Genomic DNA, 17,206 nt, shown 5'->3' on the forward strand with positions numbered 1-17,206 from the left:
TGTGTGTGTGTGTGTGTGTGTGTGTGTGTGTGTGTGTGTGTGTGTGTGTGGCTATGCCAAAGAGAAAGCATCTCACCATGATGGGGCTGAGTATGTTAGAGGCTACCTGACTTGACTCTCCATGTGGGAGGCTGCAGTTTTCAAGTTCACAGCCTTTATGACTCCGGGTGTCTTTGTGGTTGGGTGTGACTGTCAGTGACATTGTAAGGTCAACGGGGGGGGGGGTGTCACAAACAAGGGACTTTTTCTTCCATCCATTGATGGTGTTTCTCCATCAACCTCTGTCAGTCTTTAGCTTTCTCTGACAACCCTCCTTGACCCCTGGCTGTTTAGGTGTCTTTGGAATTTGGCAGATGTTTTTAGCTGGACCTAGAATGCAGGATTCCTTCTATGTACAACTGCGGGCTGGGCTGTTCTTACATCCTTCACACTGAACCCAGGACATAGAGAACAATGCTTGGTCTTAGACTCCCTCTGTGGGGTTTAGAGCCAAGTCCAGCAGAGCAGAGTAGAAATCTCACTGTGAACTTCCAAGAAGGCTCTGGTCTAAGCACCTAATATCTTAATCTCTCCCTCTTTCCTGCTTTAGGCCAGGAATCCCCAATTCTTTGGACCTTAGTGTGGTTCTGGTCCAGAAACTTGGGCATGCTGTGAATTGGATTGTGACTCTATTTGAAGCAAAGTAAAAGTTTATGAGGTGTTTCTTTAATGGGAGCCCCAATCCATAGGCTCTCTCTTCTTCCCGAGCATTTGCTATCCAAGCAGCTGCTAGGCCACTAGTCATCCTTGGCTCTCATCAGCCTATTTTGTCTTATCAGCTCATTTAGAAAACGTAACTTCTGACTTAGTGAGATCGCCTAGAAGTTATGAGCACTTCCTTCTCTTGCAGAGGATCAGAGTTAGATTCCTAGCACCCATGTTGGGTGGCTCACAACTACTTCAAACCCCAGCCAAGGAGGATCTGATGCGTCTGCCTTCCTAAGGGCACCAGTACTGACGTGTACATACCCATAGACACAATAATAATAAACCTTTAAAATAGACTTTAACAAAGATAGGCATTGAACTGGGTGTAGTGGTGCTTGAACAGGGTGTAGTGCTTGGTAGATAGAGACAGGAAGGTCAGGCATTCAAGGTCATTTGAGACTACATAGTGAGTTCAGGACCACTTGTGGCATCTAAAAATCTATAAATAAAAGCTGTGTGGTGATGGTACAGGCCTTTAATCCCAGCACTCAGAGGTAGAGGCAGGTACATCTCTGTGAGTTCAAGGCCAACCTGGTCTACAAAGCAAGTTCCAGGACTGCCAGGGCTACACAGAGAAACAATCTCAAAAATCAACCAACCAAACAAACAAGCATATATAATATTTGTCAATCCTCAATCCTCAAATAATAAATTTGACTGTGGGTTTTAATGTTTCTAGCCAGGAGGTAGATTTGTCCATTATTGGAAGCTATGACTGGGGTGTGAAGAATTTATCTTCTAAAAGGTCCTCATTCTATGAGCAGAATGAGGTTCATAGAAGGTGGTATAATTCAGCCTTACCATTTAGGAGGAGTTAAACGAATTCCTCTCTGTTTATCTGGGGCCATCAAAATTGGGTTTCTAACACTTTTGTTGTTATTAATCCTAAGGCCCAAAGTAGCCCCCTGACCCACACTTCTGAAGGACGTAATACTAGACACATCGTTAAAATTTAAGAGGAATAGTTTATTCATTTCTAACAAGGTCAAGAAATGCTAAGAATTTTACACTTAAAAAATACCCTGGGGCTGGTGAAATGGTTCAGTGGGTAGGGCATCCACTGCCAAACCTACCAACAAACCAGACAAACTGAGTTGAATCTTCCAGACCCACACAGTGGAGTGGAGAGAACTGACTCCTGCATCTGTCCTCTGACATCTGCATGCTTGCTGTGGCATGCACCTGCTCCTCCTACACTTCCAGAGAGATGATAGATAGATAGATAGATAGATAGATAGATAGATAGATAGACAGATATACAGATATACAGATGATAGACAGACAGATGATAGACAGACAGATGACAGATAGATTGATAGACAGACAGACAGATGGCAGATAGATAGATAGATAGATAGATAGATAGATAGATAGACAGATAAATGTATTTTAAAAATTTAAAATCTATGCCGGTGGAGTAGGTTTGACTCAGGGAAATAGCTGTTTCTTTTGAATATTTAGGTTGATCCTCTGTGCTAAATTCAGCAGTTCAGGCAGCATTATGAAAAGCGGGAAGAGATGGGTTTGCTTGTTTCTCTGGTCTATAGCCTTTTCCCAGGCAAAGCTTGGCTGCATGGGAAGAACTGCTTACAGAGTGCCTGTGCTTTACATCTTAGCAAAGACTCCACGGACCTGGCTTCCATCCTGCAGACTTAATTCCTCATGGCTTGCAAACTTCACTTTGGCCTTGCCCATGTAAATCATCTGACACCCAACATCCTTTTCAACCCAGGGTGGGGGAGTGGGACCAGAGGAAGAGAGTCTCCAAAGAATACTGATATTTGTGAATTGCAGAATATTGAAATGGTAATATATATGCCATAGCAATCTATCCACATATGCAAACAGGTTTAGGCAAGGGAGAGGTTTTAAATTACATTTTGTTTTGTATGTAAAGGTGTGTGCATGTGCCACAAGGCATAAATGGAGGTCAATTTGCAATAATTCTCTTTCTACCATGTAGGTCCAGAGGATCGAACCCAGGTCCTCAGGCTTGTTGGCAGGTGCCTTTATCCACCAGCTTGTTGCCCCAAGGGGGAGTTTTAAAAGACTCAAATAAAGAGGATTGCATCGGCTATTTTGAAATAATAGTCTCTGAATACAATGATTAATAGCAGTGGTGTGGTCTGAGGCTGAACAGACTCTGGGGAGATATCCTTCTAGAAGTGCTTTTTGTGTGATGTCACACCGGTGCCAGGATGTAGCTCAGTAGAAGAGTGCATGCTTAGCGTGTGCAAGACCCTGGGTTTGAGCCCCGGCACCACAAAAGTGCAAAGGTCAGGGTCTAACAGAAGCTGTTGTGCTGTTGTGATCATTTCCACAAGACAAAAACATTTCCATTCAGAAACACCCCCCCTTTTTTTTTGAGACAGACTCTCAGCTGTGGAGCACTGGTTGGTCTGGACCTGGCTGTGTAGACTAGGTTGGCTTTGAACTCATAGAGATCCTCCTACCTCTGCCTCCCAAGTGCTGGGATTAAAAGCGTGTCCCACCACACTGGCACGATTTGCTTTTTGTTGTTGCTGTTGTTAAGGTTGACACAATGATTGTTTTTATCTTGACATGTTTCTTTCACAGGGTGAAATTTCACAGGGAATTCTGATCTCTGTATTCCTAGTGTTTCTTGTGTACTTCACACAGCAACCAACCTCTGTTCATATAAAATTCATTTTTCACACATTAGGCAAGCCTGAAATTTCCAAGAGCACCTCATTTTGCGAGACTCTAGGTAAAGGCTATGAAACTGTTGTCGGCCTTCACAGATTTCCTCTACCAGAGTTTAAAGTGTTTGCCGAATGCCTAGATTCAGAAATAATGAAACAGGTCATAGCATAGATTTATTTCCAATTCTCTATGCCTTTTTTGTGTTGTCTAGGTTTATTGGCTATAGGAAAGGGTAAAGAACGGGGAAAGAAGTTAACGCCTAAATAACACCTAAAATATGCAAAGTACTTTTCATCTGTTATTTAAGCTTTTCAGCAACTTGTGAGGTAGGTATAATTGTCTCTGTGAGGAGACAGAGTAATGTAAAAAGGGTAACCTTAATCACATTCCTGGAGCGGTTGAGTGGTTGCAGGAAGTTGAAATAACTCTGTTATCATTAAGCCAACACTGAATCTTCGTGAGGGAAAGCCAGTGTTTTTGGTTTGGTTTTTTTAAAAAAAAAAAAAAACAGTGGTGTCATGCCTAATCCTTTAATCCTAGCACTTGCGAGGCAGAGAATGGCAGATCTCTGAGTTTAAGGCCAGTGCTACACAGTAAGAGCATCTTGAAAAACGAAAGAAGGGGAGGAGGGAAGGAAGAAGGAAGGAAGGAAGAAAACTAGGGCTGGGGTACAGCGTGTCTGGTTAGCATTTATACTATGTTCTAGGTTGGATCCCTACCATGCACGAGCACACATTGAAAAAGAGTGGGAATCTGAGGTTCTAATTTCGTTCTGTGTCTCAAGAACTTTTGATGATCACCTTCTGGTGTGGGGCATTTCTGCCTCTTGCATTGTGGGGGCTGTTTGTTTGAGATAGTGTCTCTCTGTATATAGCCTTGTCTGTCCTGGAATTCAACACATAGACCACTCAACTATCCTCAAACTCACAGAGATCCAACTGCCTCTGCCTCCCAAGTGCTGGGATTAAAGCTCCCGCACACATAGTCAGGAAAGTGGGCTAGAGTCTGTAAGAAAGAAACTGGTGGGGTCAGGGAAGACAGGGAACTCAAGACAGGAACTTGAAGCTCTTGTCTTTTCAAGGCGGACTCAGATCAGCTGCTCTCTGGTAGTAAAAGCTGGGTAGTTTTTGGGCAACACTCAGCATCATTTCAGGTGAAAACCATCTGCACTGGAGTTTGGGGTAGCATAGACACATTGTTGCTGTACAAGACATAGAAGGTGGGACAAAGGGCTAACTGAAGTGGCTATGTAACATACTGCCAGGTTCTCTCAGCATCCCTTAGTCCCTACCTGTTACAGGGTATAGCTAGTTTACCCCTCCCCTGAACCCTTCAAGCCCAGGGGCTGGGTCCCCCCCCCAACCCCCGTGGCTTTTCCCTATGTAATTCAGCCATTTGGACCACTCTGGGTCTTTTACCTTTCTTCACCCTTTACCTCCTGGTCTCTTGGTCTCACTTTCTCCCTTTCTCCTCCCACTTCCTCCCCTGGCCCAGCTCAGGGCAGTCTCCGACTCTCCCAGATGTCTCCGCCTCTGGCTATTCTTTTCCTCACATCTGCAATAAACCTCCTCTTCCACCATACCTACAAGCAGTCATTTCCTTCTTTTTGTCTTTCTTTCTCTTTCTTTCTTTCTTTCTTTCTTTCTTTCTTTCTTTCTTTCTTTCTTTCTTTCTTTCTTTTTTTTCATTCAAAAGGAAACTCTGTAGCAGAGTCCGAGAACGGGGTAGCCCAGGATGAGCTAGACGTTGGGAGACAGGAGAGATCTTCAAAGTCAGCTTCAGCCCATGGTGAGGGGGTCTGGCCTACGGCACAGAGAAGGAAAGGGAACAGTAAAATCATTTCACTTTTAGAGGCAGGGACAACGCCAGACTTTCACAGCTCGAATCCCGCAGAAGTGCTAGTGGCTATATAAAATAACCCTGGATCATGGGACTGTAGAGTTAGAGCATGTGCAAGCCTCATATGGAACTAAAATTTCTGGTCGCCATGTTAAAAATGTAAACACGAAAGAGACCGTTAGTGTTAGGGCTAGATTTTATTTAGCTCACCACATACCCAGTACTATTTAAACGGGCTGTCAATCTAACACAAATACTAGTGTGATATTTTACATCTTGCCCCCACCCCTGTGGTGCTGGGGAGCCTACCTGAGGCTTCATTGGTCTAGGCAAGTGACATCGAGTGACAGGTTTGGTATTTACATCCTGCTCATTGCCAAGGCTTTGAAAATTTACAGACTTCCCTGTCTCCCCATGTTCTGAGTAGGCCTTGCTCCACAGCCAGGTGGACATGCGGGTGAACAATGGTGAAGACATTTTGTGGCAGATAAAGATGGACTCTCGGGTCAGGTAGTGGTGGCGCACGCCTTTAATCCCAGCACTCAGGAGACAGAGGCAGGTGGATCTCCATGAGTTCGAGGCCAGCCTGGTCTACAAGAGTGAGTTCTAGGACAACTAGGACTGTTACACAGAGAAACCCTGTCTCAAAAAAAAAAAAAAGAAAAAAAGAAAAGAAAAACAAAGATGGACTCTCAGAAGTGACTCCAGCCCCGAGGAGGCTGGGCTTGCTTAACTGGCAGAGCCTGTGCTCTCACCAGAGAAGCTAAAGGAGGCTAAGGGTGACTCAGGAGCCAGAGTTCTAAGGTGAGGTCTGACTGCCTAGGTATGGTAACGCTGTAGGTCAGGAGATCCTGACTTATCTCTATCACTCAGCTCTTATCTGTCTTGGATCTCTGGAGCTCAGAGGATGGTCAAAGTCTGAGATGCAGGACCCTTGATTATCATGATGTTCATTGCGGTGGCCCTGCCATGAGCTCCCATACCTGGCTGCTTTCTGGCCTCCAGCAATGCCATAGAAGACCAGAGAGGGGGGCCTGGTGGTGACTGAGAGGCTCAGGACTGCTCTTTCTGATGGGGCCAGCCCTGTTAGACCAGTGACTGAGGCTAGCCTACAATAGTGATATTGGAATGGGGTGTGGCCCCACCCAACAGGAAGGCCAATTATTGCTACAAAAATTATAACCTGATGTCCACAGATCTATCTTCCCACTTTCTTTTATGAAGAGCAACTATAAGTACAGGTATTCAAATGAAAATTTCTCGGCCCAGGTGTGGGAGTTGAAACCGGGTCTTGTCATGTAATCCTGGCTAGACCTGAACTGCAGTAATCCTCCTGTGGTTGGAATTCCAAGAATATGTTGCCACATCTGGCTTGAAATATGTTTTTTTTTAAGTCATGAAGAAACAAATGTACCAGGTTTGTCATAAAGGGCTAGTAAGTTGTCAATTCAGTGGAATTAACTGCATTCACTGATATCACCCATCAGCCTCAACACAGCTCACTGTCAACAGTAATTCTTCCCACCCCTTCCCTCCAGCCGCTGGGAACCCCTGTTCTACTTGGCACTCTTTGTGTTTGAATCTGCCTGTCCTGGGTGCTAACGGAAATGGAATCATAGTCACGGTTTTCACTGTCTGCCTTATGAAATTGGTTTCGTTTTGATTTTCTTTTTAAATCTTACCTGCATGGGTGTTTTGTCTGCATGTATGACTGAGCCTACACATGCATGCCTGGAGTCTGAGGAGGCCAGAAAGGGACATCAGAGCCCCTGGAACCAGAGTTAGAGCCAGTTGTGAACTGTCATGTGGGTATCAGAGTTGAACCCAGGACCCCTGGAAGAGCAACCAGGGCTCTTAACCTCTGGGCCATCTCTCCAGCTCCTGAAATTAGTTTTAAAGGTCAGTATCTAATTAAAAGATTTTATTTTTTGTGGGGTTTTTTTTGGTGTTATTTATTTGTTTTATTTATTTATTTATTTTGGCTGTTGAGTTTTTTGTTTGTTTGTTTGTTTGGATGGTTGATTGTCTGATTTTTCGAGACAGGGTTTCTTGGTGTAGTCCTGGCTGTCCTTGAACTTGCTCAGTATACCAGGCTGGCTTTGTACTCTGTCTCTGCCTCCCGAGTGCTGGGATTAAAGCTGTGCACAGTGGGTTTTGGTTTTAAGACATATCTTGGTGTACAGCTGGACTGGTCTTAAACTTGAGATTTATTTTCCTCAGCTTCTGAGAACCAGGATTGTAGGAATGTTCCATCAGGCTTACCGTCCTCTCTCCACTCTGTGTGTTTACGTGTGTGTGAGTGTTGAATTTTCTATTTTAAAACTGTGGGTTAAGGAAAATTGCTAGTCTTAGACTCTGGGAGACGGTGGCATAGAATTGAGTTTCAGTTCTACCGTCTTCTGCTCTCAAGGCATAGAATTGAGTTTCAGTTCTACCGTCTTCTGCTCTCAAGGCCAAGTGGTCCAGCCTTCCACAAACGCGGCCATGGGGCTGGGTTTCAGATGCCTGCTGGAGGCGTCCTTGACCAACTCTCTGGGAGAGCTCAGAGATTTAGAAGTATCATTCTGTAGTTTTCTGTATACAGGTTTCTCTGTTTTCAGCTGACTCCCATACGAGGCTGGCATTTAGGGGCTTGAGTTTGAAGGACACAGAGTCCACAGGAGGGAGTTGCCTGTATGCAGCCATTCTCGCCAAGGCTGATTTACTATGTATTTCCTGTATGCTGTGTCTGGTGTCCAGTCAGAAGGATGGGGAGCTTGGGCCCCTTACCTGTCAGATTGAGGAGACAGATTAGGCTTCTGAGCAGGACTCATAATTCTAATCCCCTGAGATCCAGATGTCAACAAGGGCCAGGGGCAGCTCTGATAGAATGGGAAGGGCATCCATTGCAGGTGCGGCTAACCCTGGCTCTCTACTGTTCTCCAGCATCCTGGGGGAGGTAAAGGCAGGCCCCATTGGCCGCCACCTTGGCTTTAGTCCATTGCAGACCCTGAACGGCTGCCGCCTAGCCTAAGCCTGTCTGGTTACTTCCCAGCCTTGGCTCTGCTCTCACCAGTTTGGTTCTGTAACCATTTCCTTGAAGTGATGCTATTTGCAGTGGAAAGTGACGTTAGCAGGATGGTTCTAGGTCCCTGCTTCCCTGCAGAGACATTAAATAAACAACTAGGAACTGGCCAAAATAACTTCTTTATACAACCTTCGCAAATAAGTCTGAGCTCTACAGCAGCTAAGCAAAACCAAGAAAAAGCAGCCAGTGTTCAAGAGGTTGGAAAGGTTTGACTTTGCCTTCCTCTTCTGGATCCTTCCCAGAACGGTTCCAGCCTCCTCTAGTTTTGCTAGCAAACTGCACACTAAATCAGCAGCATTTTATGCTGTTTTGATGCAAACGCAACAGCATTTGATACATAACAAAGAGCAATCCAGCAAGAAACCAAAGAAAACAATTCCATTAATAACAGTGAAAAACAGTCAGGCGATGGTGGCGCGCGCCTTTAATCCTAGCATTCAGAAGGCAGAGGCAGGTAGATCTCTGAGTTTGAGACTAACCTGGTCTACAAAGTGAGTTCTAGGACAACCAGATATACACAGAGAAACCTTGTCTTGAAAAACAGACAAACAAACAAACAAAAATATAATAATAATAGTGAAAAAACAACAATCACACTTAGGAATAAGCTTAGGAAGTGAAAAATTTGTACACAGAGAACTATAAAGTGTTGCTAAAATAAAGAAGATATATAAACGGGAAGTCCTTCTGCTTTGCCAGTTGACAGATTTCATAACGTTAAGATAGCTACTGCTCAAGGAGGTTGGCAGAGGCAGTGCAGTCTCTCTCCAGCTCCAACTGATCTGTCTTGCAAAAATCAAAGAATCATCCTAAAGTTCATAGGGAAGCTCAAAGGGTCCAAAGTAACTAGAGAAATGACAGGACAAGAATAGTGTCTGAGTTTCAAAACTACTGCACAGCTGTGGCAACGGAGACAGAATGGCTTTGACAGAAAGACACACACACACACACACATATTTGGAGAGAATTTATACACACACACACAGAACATTGAAATTCTGGAGAGAACTCCGAAGTAAACCCTTATGTATATGATCAAAAGTTGTTTTTATTATTTTTTTTTAAGTATGTGCACTACCTAGATGCAGGTACCTGCCAAGGCCAGATGAGGGTGTTGGATTTCCTGGAACTTCAGTTATGGGTAGTTAATGTGCCGGCCATGTGAGTGCTAGGAACAAAACTCATGCTTTCGGCAAGAGCACCAAGAGCTCTTAACTGCTGAGCCATCTCTCCATTCCTATTTTTATTTAACATTTAGTGTGTGTGTGTGTGTGTGTGTGTGTGTGTGTGTGTGTGCGCGTGTGTACAAAGTGCAGCACATACCCACGTGGAGGTCAGAGGATAGCTTTTAGAAGTCATTTCTCTCCTTCCACCACGTGAGTTCCAGCGATTGAATTTAGGTTTCTCAGTCTCATGGGCAAGGGACCTTATCTGCTGCGCTATCTCATCAGGTCTTTTAGTGAGGAAGGTTATGTTTTCAGCAATGATGGTAGGATGTGCACAGGCACATGAGAAAATGAAGTTGGACCCTTATATAAACATAAAACCTAATTCAGAGTGGGCCAAAGACAAATGCGGGCTCTGAAAACATACAGTGCTTTTAAGACAACAGAGGAAAGAAATAACATTGAATTCGGCAATAGTTTCTTAAATACGATGCTCAGAACAGGTACTTAAAGGAAAAGATAAGCTGGGTTATACCAAAATTCAAAATGTTTGTGAATCAAAGGCTTTTTGAAAGGTAGCCCCCAGAATGGAAAAAGGTATTTATACATTATTATCTGTGACCCAGACACACCCCTTTCTTTTATATGCAGTCTGCCAATCACTGCAAAGAAATTTTCAGACAGAGGAGCCCCAAGTTTCAAATGCACTCCTCACGGACTTAGCTAATGAGGGTTTCTGTTGTAAGCAGGATGGTCTGAGTTGAGAAGAACTGAAGGAGAGAATGGAAAAAAAAATCTGTGATCTGTGCACTTATAAACAAATTTAAAGTCTTCATAGAACGAACATTAGGAAAACGGCTTTGTTAGTGTGCTTTACGGAGTTTAAATGCTCAAAAGGTCACTCTTGGGCATTTGCACAATTCCAAGTGAGGGGTCAAGGGTTTCAACTGGCTTGTATTACCAAGTTCCTGAAAAGCAACACAAGTGGTGGTAGCTATGGCAAAGCTACCAGGAGTCTGCGACTCAGCTGGGCGACTTTTCACACTGGTCATCCAAACAGGCAACGCTAGGAGTGCAAAGCTGCGTGTTGTGACTCACCAACAGCAAACTGGACTTGTCAGCCTCTGCACGAGCCCAGTCTCACAGGCTGCCCCACTATACACTGGTGTACTGAATGACGCCCGGGACTACCCATACTTCTGACCAACCAGATCACCAGCTGGAGGTTCCCAAAGATTTAATTTGCTACACCAGCTCACGGGCTGGGGAGAATGTGACTTTAAAACTTACTGGCTGCTAAAGGATGCCATTCCGGAAATGTCAGAGACGTGCTGGGTGGGGCACGGGAAGAGGGAGGATGCCGAGTTATTCCTGGTCCTTACAGGCCAAACTCCCAGCCCTCTGTGTGTTCCCAGCCTGGAAACGCCCTGTGATCCAACATTCTAGACTCTAGAGTTCTGTCTCTAGACTCTAGAGTCTTTATCCAGTCTAGTTTTGAGGGCTCCTCCCTGGAGTATGGGGAAGGTGGAACAGGTAGCTCCCATTTCCCAGTAACTGCTGTTCTCCATCAAGCTAATTAGATACACACACACACACACACACACACACACACACACACACACACACACACACTGTCTAGGGGGACTTAACCTATGACCTCATGAGCATAAACTCAGGTCTTTGGGGGTATGGACTCTGTCTTAGAGTTTCAATCGCTGTGAAGAGACACCATGACCACGGCAACTCTTCTAAAGGAAAACATTTAACTGAGGTAGCAGTTTATATCAGAGGTTTAGTCCATTATCACCATGGTGGGGAACATGGCCGTATCCAAGCAGACATGGTGCTGGCTACATCTTGATCAGAAGGCAACAAGAAACAAGCAAAACTTGAGCAAAAAGACCTTAGAGCCTGCTCCCACAGTGACACACTTCCTCCAACAAGGCCATCCCTACTCCAACAAAGCCACAGGTCCTCATAGTGGCACTCCCTATGGGATTGTGGGGGCAATCACATCCAAACCACCACAGACTCAAGAATAACAAAAAGATGTTTCTGTCATTCGTGTCATTCCAGAGAGTTTTGGAGCTCTGAGCCAGGAACTTGGACAAAGACCAAATAATATAAGTAAAATTTGTGTTATGGTACGGTACATAGACTCACCAAACAAACAAAAAACAGCTAGAGCGTTAGAATGGGTTTGCTAAGATGCTAGGGGAAGGGGCAACGGGAAGCATTCACTGGTGCTATTTCACTATGAGAAGATGAGTTGGATCATGACTATTGCACAATAAAACCAGCACTTTAACATAATGGGACTGGTCCACCTGCTCAAAATACTTAAAATACCTTTCCCCCCTTGATGTTGGAGATGGAATTCAGGGCCTCCTGCATCTGCTACTGAGCTAAACCCTCACCTGAAATATTAGAAATTTAAACTACCACCACCAGGGGAAAAACATCCCATACCTACTCTTTTTCAACTGAAAACCTCCCTGGGTAAATTGGGGGTTTGTCTTGTTTTGTTTCGAGACAGGTCTTCTCTGTGTAGTGCTGGCTGTCCTGGAACTAGCTTCACAGACCAGGCTGGCCTCTAACATACAGAGATCCATCTGCCTCTCTCTGCCTCTAGAGTGCTGGGATTAAAGGTGTGCACCACTATGTGGGCTCTTTATGTAGGCTCTTACTACTGAAATAATTTAGAGATGGACTCAGAAGCTAATAACAATGTTATTAGTTTGAGAGATTTTTGGTTTTGGTTTTTTTTTTTAAAAAAAAAAAGACAAGCAAAGTGCAATTCTTATCAGCTCCTGGGAACAGGGAGGTGAAGAGGAAGAGAGAAGAGAGAGAAACCATCATGTCTTTGCAATGGAGGCTGACAAGCAGTAGGGTCAGGGCAGGGTGTCAGAGAATGAGTGAGGAGACCTGGAGCACCAGTGAAAGCATGCACAGGCTGTTATTCTTTTTTTTTTTTTAAATGCTGCAAGATCCCTGCGGCAGTAGGCAGCAGAAATGCTGTAGGTCCCAAATGGTGGTGGTGGGCCATGTGGTGGCAGGCAGCGGGCCCTGGGAGCAGCCAGTCCCAGGCAGAGACAGCTGCTGGTCTCAGAGCAGTGGTGGTGGGCCATGTGGCAGCAGACAGTGGGCCGGCTGCTGGTCCCCAAGCAATGGCTGGTCCCAGGCAGGGAGACACATGGAGGGCGGGCAGAAGACAGAAACATGGATAGACACGACATGCAGGGTGAGGTTGAATGTTTATTCGGGGGTTATGGAGGAGGAAGGGTGAAGGGGGGGCAGAGAGAGAGGGAGAAAGAGAGAGAGAAAGAAGAGGAGAAAGAGACAGAGAAGGGGGGAGCAGAGAAGTGGGGAGAGAGGCAGAAGCGCGAAGCTGCCTCTCTGAGAGGAAGATGGAAAAGAGAACGAGCTCAGGCAGGAAGCTGAAGATCAGCCTGCCTCAGTGGATAGGGAGGGGAATGGGTGTGGCTTGTCTCTTAAAGGGACCAAAACCATAACACAGGCACCGGTTGGTATCTGAAACAAAGAGACAGAAAAGAAGGAAAAGGTTAAATTAGGCTTCTCCGAGTTAGGACTCGAAAGCTGGCAAATGGCCTGGCAGGCATGATGGTGGCCGGTGGCCTAGAGGCTTCACTGAGGTGGGCTGCTGCCAACATGATCTCATTAAAGGGAGAATTAATCTCCCCTCACCTTAGCATGTTTTAAGATAAACGGGACACGTGGGTGGCTGAGTAACTCCTGGTCACAGGCTGGACAGGGCACAGTAGTATGTAATTTAGAATATCAGGCGAAATTACCTGGCGGAACACGCAACAAACCTGCTTAGGAGTTTATTAGGTGGCGGAGGGGAGATGTACAGGCCTAGTGAGGTCGGTGTGCAAAGAGAAAAAGAGGGCTGGAGAGGGCGCATCCAGCCTTTAAAGGCTGCCTAGTGCATGCGCACAGGGGAACGACGGGTTACGTCATACACAGATGACAGAGCACACGCATGCGCGCAAGGGCTCATGTAGCCGCGTTATACATAGGTGATGCAACCGTGCCGCACATGAGTCACGCCTGAGGCCTTGTCCACACATGCGTGGTCCAGGAACCCGGAAGTGTCAGCCATGTTGTGGCTGAATCATAACATCAGGTCTCTACCCGATAGAGGCACGCTTCGGATGCCAAGCTTTTTGTTTTGTTTTGCTTTTTGAGACAGGCTCTGTGTATGTAGCCCTAGCCATCCTGGAACTCACAGAGATCTGTCTGCCTCTGCCTCCTGAGTACTGGCATTAAAGGCCTGCGCCACCACCTCCAGGCTCAGATTCCAGGTTTTTGACCTTCTTTTACCTTTGCCTCAATGGGCGTCCGCTAAGCTCCTCCACCTCCCTTTTTATTTCTCATATTTAAATTGAGAAGGGAGTCTTCCCAGAAGAGGGAGGTAGGGGCTTTAGCCTCTGTGCTGCAGACTACTCTAACATCCCTGCCCTGAGGACCTTAGTCCCTAGCCTTCACACTTCTGGCCTTTATTCCTGTGAACTGTCTTCCTGCAGGCTTTCCTGACCCTACCCTCTTATCGCCAAGTGGGAAGCTTGCTGAAGGGCCCAGATCTGATTGACAGGGCTTTGGGCGTGACAGTTGCCTTCTATTGGTGACTTAACAGGATTCTACTTCCTGGGAGAAATCAAGATGATGAATTGGTAAGCCTTGGAGGGTTCAGGTCACTGGAGGTGTCCATGCGAACCGAAGGGAACAAGAAACGGCCTATTCTGATTCAGATATGAGTGAGCATGGCCCACGGACACAGATTCAGGTCACCCTGAACAATTTGTTCCACTGTGGAGACTTTACATGAGCTTTTGCAGCACAGAACAGGACAGTCATAAATCAATGTATTTACCAAAGTCACTAATGGGGACATCAGGTAGGCTGGTTACAGCAAAACAGGACACTTGAGATGTAATCTGCTAACATGCTTAGCTTAGGGGTTGATAGAAAGGAACGATGTGCTAAGCTAAGGCCTTCCAAAGGATCTACTCTAAGTCGGAAGGGTGTTTGCCCAGGTACACAGAGTGGTGATAAATGACCGTTAGGGGACTGTCTTTAGATAGTCCAGGAGAATTTTGTCTGGCCAGGGGCTCAAGGGGGTGGTATTGGGACCTCAGTAGCCTTAGCCAAACACTATTGACCTGTTCTTGAACAAAAGCCATCAGTCTCTTGATGAGGCAGTGGCCGAGAGAAAGTAGTAGGAGCAGGATCATTAGGGGCCTGCTAGAGCTGAAAGTGGTTAACCAAGGAGCTGGCTGAACAAGTTTTCACAGCATCCAGCTTCTGCGCGCATGCGTGGAGTGCGTTCTGTTCTCTATCATTAATCCATTTTTTTTTTAACAAAGCCATTGAACCTCTAATTACCCCAGAGCTATTGACATAGAAACAATATCCTTCCCCAAGGGCCACACACAGGCCTCTTTGTTGCATGCAGAGGAGGACCAAACCTCTGATTCTGTAAGGCAACCCCAGCCAGGGAATCTAAAGAGATCTCCAGCTTGGTATAGACTATTCTGTTTTTGAGATCCAAATTAATGGCCAACTTCAAGGTCTGGTAGTTTTTATCCTGGCGGATTAAGGCTGAGGTGCCCAACCCTGTTGCTCCAGCTATGCCGAGTCCCATCAGGGAAGAGAACAAGACAGCTGTTGCCCCATAGCCTGTTTTGCCCAGGCAGGAACAGGGGATAAGGTCGGTTCCATTTGGGCCTCTGTATAGCATTTTATGTTGGGGAACAATTGGACCATCACACAAAAACCTTGTCCTGTGTTTAGGACTGTCCCATGGATGCAGGGAATGAGCCCCCGAAGTGCAAGCCCACCATCCAGCAGATACCAAATAGAGGGCGTTATTTTGTATTGTGGTGGTCTGGTTACGTAGACCTGGTGGGGCTTGCCTTCCAGGGGCCACCATACAGGTCCCCGTACCTGTCCCCTGCTGTAGTGAAATTTTTCCTTGTTTTCCCCAAGGGCAAGATTTTGGGGAGACTGAGGTGTAATCACCAGCTATTAAAATAGAAAGGGGATTGTGCATTTAGACACAGCCAGCATTCTTTAGTCAAATTGGGTTTAGAGGCATTTATCACCTGGGAGGTCTTAGAAACCAAGTCCCATAAAGGGTGTCGGCTATATGAAGAATCTTGGTCCTGAGGGGTGGTTCCCAAGTGGATTACTGGTGTTCAGCCCCCTCCTGAGGTCCTGGTGACTGGAGCCTCCCATCACTTTTCACCAGGACACCCCTAGACAAATGTCAGCCAATCAGGGGTTCTGAACCTTGGAAATTCCTCACCCCCACCTTTGCTACTATAAAAACCCAAGCCTAACTGAGCTCGGGGCTCTCCAATCACTCCAATATACTGGACACACGGGAAGTCCGAGTTTCAAACTTGTGTAGAATAAGGCTCTTTGCTTTTACATATGGGACTGGGTTTTCTTGTTGGTTTTGGTGGGGGGACTTTGAGGATTTGGGCATAACAAAGGGAAGCTTAAAAATGAAGTTGAGAATCCCTGGACTGGATAACTTACTCATCTTACATTCCTTTGTGGATGAAACTGTAAGGAGGCTCATGAGGTCCATTGCTGCTTTGAGCATCCTAGTCTGAGGTGTCGCTGTAACACACAACAGCGCAGTTAGTCCTGTAGATGTATCTGGTTGGATCTGTTGTGTCGAAGTTTGATTCTCAGTCAGCAGGAAATGCAGACTAGATCCCAGTGTGTGTGGGTGTGTGCGCACGTGCACGTGTGTTCTTTGTCCTCCCAGTCTGTCTGCTCTCCTGCCACACACGTCAGCACACAATCCCCCTTGAGTTTCAGGAGCTGCATTAGATCAATAGCACTGAGGACCCTAAGGGAAGGAGCATAGGGAATAGCAAGGTGGGGGTTGTGGGATGGGCTGCCCTTTTGCATTTTGAGCCCATCTTGGACATCCTTGATTTCTGTGTGAAACGTTTGGGCTGGTGTGGCTGGGCCTTCTCTAGGTAGCCAGCCCATTGTACATGAAGCTGTTTGTGTGCCCATCTTCTCTGCAAATTGTAGGGCATGAGCAGCTGTGAGACAGCCATGTTTACCAGGCTCATTTCTATGGAAATGTTTGTTTGAGGATAATGGCTGCCCATTGAGCAACCCAGACCTCCTTGGACCTTTGTCCTGGGCCTGTTTGCAGAGCCCGATTGAGTGGATTGAGTGCACTGGGGAAACTGTTTGTTCTGCAGGGGCTGGAGGAGCACTTGCCCTCTCTGTCTAGGACATCTGGGGAAACCAGCGGTTAAGAATCGCCTTGCTGTTTCCTTCCTTGGGGCTACAGAGATCGAGTCTCTCTAAAGATGGCTCATGAACCTCTAAGGTCAGAACTGCCTCAGGCTTTAGAAACAGATTCTTAGGTCTAAGAGGAGACCCAAGGAATTGGCTGTCTGGGGCAGAAGCTGGAACTCTGTGGTTTTGGTCCTCTCCAAGAGAGAGAGAGAGATAACACAGACTTTGTTTATAAGCCAGAGAAGTTGGACCCCACTCTGTTGGCAGCTGAGTTTGAGGCACGCAGGACACCTGTCCTCTCTGGGTATCAGTTTCATTATCTGGAGCAGGAATGCTGGACTCAGAGTTGTCATGAATGAGGCAATGTTTATGGAAACTCCTGGAACCAAATGCATCCTTGGTAAACATTGCCCTGTCTCCATCCATCTCTGGC

At 46.1% G+C, this 17,206-nt stretch overlaps 1 protein-coding gene across 1 annotated transcript in view; it reads left to right on the top strand.

The window, feature by feature from the left end:
* The window catches only part of Flvcr2 (feline leukemia virus subgroup C cellular receptor family member 2), a 57,736-nt gene that overhangs the window by 1,246 nt on the left and 39,284 nt on the right, over positions 1 to 17,206 (top strand). The window lies entirely within an intron of this gene.

This window comes from Microtus ochrogaster, chromosome 1 (assembly GCF_000317375.1).
Source record: "Microtus ochrogaster isolate Prairie Vole_2 chromosome 1, MicOch1.0, whole genome shotgun sequence".
In the NCBI taxonomy this organism is placed as follows: Eukaryota; Metazoa; Chordata; class Mammalia; order Rodentia; family Cricetidae; genus Microtus; species Microtus ochrogaster.